At 52.2% G+C, this 4009-nt stretch overlaps 1 non-coding gene across 1 annotated transcript; it reads left to right on the top strand.

Annotated features, from left to right (window-relative positions):
* LOC118652841 lies at positions 1-185 on the top strand. The gene has a single exon (XR_004966711.1). It is a non-coding gene; the product is annotated as a U2 spliceosomal RNA (small nuclear RNA).
* Positions 186-4009: the final 3824 nt, after the last annotated feature.

Here is a 4009-nt window from a genome sequence, read left to right as displayed (position 1 = left end):
ATTGCGTCTCGGCCTTTTGGCTAAGATCAAGGGTAACATCTGTCCTGATCAGTTTGACATCTGCTACGTCCTCTAATGACAACAGATTAATGGGTTTTGGAGCAGGGAGATGGAATAGGAGCTTGCTGCATCCACGCCGCACATCCACTCGGTATGGCAGTACCTCTGGGAATGGCACAACCCCTCCAGGACAAAAAAAAAGCCAAACAAGAAAAGTCATTAAAATGAAAGTGCATTGATTAAATGTATTGATAAAATTAAAATTTATTGATTGGCCTTGGCTGGTGTTGCTAGTTGGTTAGAACATTGGCCCATATACTGAAGGGTCTTGGGCTCGAGTTTCAGTTAAGGGCATGTACCTGGATTGCAGGTCCAATCCCCAGCCCTGGTCAGGGCGCATGCAGGAGGCAACCAATTGATGTGTCTCTCTCACATCAAGGTTTCTCTCTCCCTCTCTTGCTCCCTCTCTTTCCTCCCTCCCTCCCTTCTACTCTCTCTAAAAATCAATAGGAAAATATCCTCAGGTGAGGATCAACTGAAAAAAATTTTATTGATTGGATTAAACTAAAATAATTATATTAAAGTTTATTAATAAACTTAAACAAAAAATTAGTAATTAAAATTAAACTAAGCCCTAGCTGGTTAGGCTCAGTGGATAGAGCATTTGGCCTTCAGCCTGAAGGGTCCCAGGTTCGATTCCAGTCAAGGGCACATGCCCGGGTTGCGGGCTCGATTCCCAGTAGGGGGCGTGCAGGAGGCAGCCGATCACTGATTCTCTCTCATCATCGATGTTTCTCTCTCTCTCTCTCTCTTCCTCTCTGAAATCAATAAAAATATTTAAAAAATAAACTAAAATTTTTAATTTTAATTGTCGACAGATTGATTATGTTTTGCAATCATAACTCTACAGTTAAAGGAATTCATGCAGCATGTACACGAGTCACCAAACTGTGGGGCAGGCACGTTTGAAGCACTTCACATAAACTCATCGGGTCCTTCCAAGCAGCCTAGGCGGCAGCCGCCGCTTTTACCCCCATGTCTCCGATGAGTAAGTTGAGGCGCAGAGAGACTAACCTAGGCCAGCGGTCGTCAAACTGCGGCTCGCGAGCCACATGCGGCCCTTCGGCCCCTTGAGTGTGGCCACGAAGTTTCCAGGCACTGTGCGCGCGCAGGCGGTGTTTTGTGGAAGAGCCGCACTCAAGGGGCCGAGGGGCCGACCACTGCCCTAGGCACTGGGTGGGTAGGATCCAAAGACCTGGATTGGAACCTGCCCCGACCCACACGCTGCAGGGCGTCGGGAGGACCTCAGTGGCTGCACCACAGCCTGCGGACAGGGACCCCTCTGGGAAGTCACACGGAGAAGAAGGGAAGACTTTCCAGGGAGCCCTCGGTGAATCGGGAGCTGTCCCGCCCACTGGCTGATCTTGTCCGCAGGCGGGGAACGCGCTTCTCACCCGGGACCAAGGTTCACTGCCGTCACCAACCCCTTGGGAGGGGTGAGAGCGCTTAGGGAGCCCGGGCAGCCGAGGAGAGGCAAGGGGGCCCCACATTCACACGCCGAAAAGGGCAGGCATTTGAGAAGTCAACCAGTGAGGACACAGAAAAGAGGAACCGGAGAAGTGGAAGGAAAACCATGAAAAGGGAAGCCCCGCGGAGCGAGGGGGGAAGGATGCTCGGGGGGGGGGGGGGGGGGGGGGGAAGGGGGGGAGGGAGGGAGGGAGGGAAGGAAGGAGGGAGGGAGGGAGGGAAGGAGGGAGGGAGGGAGGGGAGGGAGGGGGGGAGGGAAGGAAGGAGGGAGGGAGGGAAGGAGGGAGGGAGGGAAGGAGGGAGGGAGGGATGGAGGGAGGAAGGAGGGAGGGAAGGAGGGAGGGAGGGAGGGAAGGAGGGAGGGAGGGAGGGAGGGATGGGGGAGGGAAGGAGGGAGGGAAGGAGGAGGGAGGGAGGGAAGGAGGGAGGGAGGGAGGTAAGGAGGGAGGGAGGGAGGGATGGGGGAGGGAGGAATGGGGAGGGAGGGAGGGAGGGAGGAGGGAGGGAGGAGGGAGGGAGGGAGGAAGGAGGGAGGGAGGAAGGAGGGAGGGAGGGAGGGATGGGGGAGGGAGGAATGGGGGAGGGAGGGAAGGGAGGGAGGGAGGGAGGGAGGGAGGAAGGAGGGAGGGAGGGAGGGAAGGAGGGAGGGAGGGAGGGAGGGAGGGATAGTGGGATGGGGGAGGGAGGGATGGGGAGGGAGCGGTCCACCCTGCACCCGTCTCTCCTCTCCTAGCCTTCTCTTCACTTCTTCATTCACTCAGCTCTACGTTCTGTGATTCCTCTTTTGAGTCATTTCCCTCCAGCGCCCTCAATCTCCTCGCCCCTCTCCCCTCTCCTGCTCCAGGGCACACACCTGGCCAAACTCCAGCCACCTGCCTCCTGGGTGCCAGCTAAACTCCGCAGAAGGAAACCACCCAGCCAGCCCGACGGGTTTTACCTGAATCTGCCATCCGGGCCTCCAAAGGGCACAGGGCCTGCTCCCTGCGTCTCTGGCGGCTTTCTGCTGGATGGAGAGCGGACTGTTTCCTTCCAGGCTCCCAACCCTCACCCCACCTGCCCTCCGGCAGCGGATCATGTTCCAAACGGGGCTTCCCTGGGCAAACCAAGGCCATCAGATGGGAAGCCCCTGGCTGGCCATGCCCAGAGCACAAGTCCCCTCATCTTCCTTTTAAATATATATATATAAATATATATATATATATTTAGATAGATTTCAGAGAGGAAGGGAGAGGGAGAGAAACATCAATGATGTGAGAAACACATTGATTGGCTGCCTCCTGCACGCCCCACACTGGGGATGGAGCCTGCAACCCAGGCGTGTGCCCTTGACCAGAATCGAACCAGGACCCTTCAGTCTGTAGGCTGACGCTCTCTATCCACCGAGCCAAACTGGTTAGGGCCTTTTGTTTTGTTTTGTTTTGTTTTAAGAATTTTTAAATCCTCACCCAAGGATATGTTTATTGATTTTATTTTATTTTTTTTATTTTAAACAATCATAAAAATGACATTTCTACAGTTTTATTCCTTCACCGTTAGTAAGAGGGGAAAAAAGGTGTAATACTTATGCAACATGAGTGCCCGTAACAAATATCCACACCCCCTCACTGGGTTTGCTAAGGGAAACAGCTGAGGTACAGCTTCATGATTTAATTTTTAGTGCTTTATATTATTTTTAGATATTTGGAATCAATAAACTGAAAAGAAAAAAACTTCTCATTTTCCTTAGCTTAGAAAAAGCCTGTAGTGCTATGTCCCTAGGAATCCATTCAAGATATTCTAGAACATCGAGGACATGATTCATATTTTGGGATCGTCACAATAACCCTCTTCCTAAAACAGATTGTTTATTGATTTAAAAAAAAAAAATATATATATATATATATTTTATTGATTTTTTACAGAGAGGAAGGGAGAGGGATAGAGAGTTAGAAACATCGATGAGAGAGAAACATCCATCAGCTGCCTCCTGCACGCCTCCTACTGGGGATGTGCCCGCAGCCAAGGTACATGCCCTTGACCGGAATCGAACCTGGGACCCTTGAGTCCACAGGCCGACGCTCTATCCACTGAGCCAAACCAGTCAGGGCTATTGATTTTAGAGACAGAGGAAAGGGAGGTGGGAGGAGAGAGAGAGAGAAACATCCATGTAAGAGAGGAATGGCGATGTGAGAGAGAAACATTGATCGGTTGCCTCCTGTACGCCCCCGTCTGGGATCGAACCTGAAACCTAGGTATGTGCCATGACTGGGAATTGAACCTACAACCTTTTCATGTACAGGACGATGCTCCAACCAACTGAGCCACCGGCCAGGGCTAGACCCCATCTCTTGATGGAAGGAGCTATGAAGTCACAAGTCAAGGGTCTGCATCCAGGAGAGGGGGAGGAGGGTGGGCTGGAGGCAGGTTAGAGTGATGCTCACCATACCTGCTTTCTTTCCCACGAGCTGGCCAAAGCCTGGTCCCAGTGGCCACTGTTGCCCCA

The sequence above is a fragment of the Myotis myotis genome, unplaced genomic scaffold (assembly GCF_014108235.1).
Source record: "Myotis myotis isolate mMyoMyo1 unplaced genomic scaffold, mMyoMyo1.p scaffold_m19_p_34, whole genome shotgun sequence".
NCBI classification, from domain to species: Eukaryota; Metazoa; Chordata; class Mammalia; order Chiroptera; family Vespertilionidae; genus Myotis; species Myotis myotis.
The sequence above is the reverse complement of the archived record's forward strand: the minus strand, read 5'-3'. Positions and strand labels throughout refer to the sequence as shown.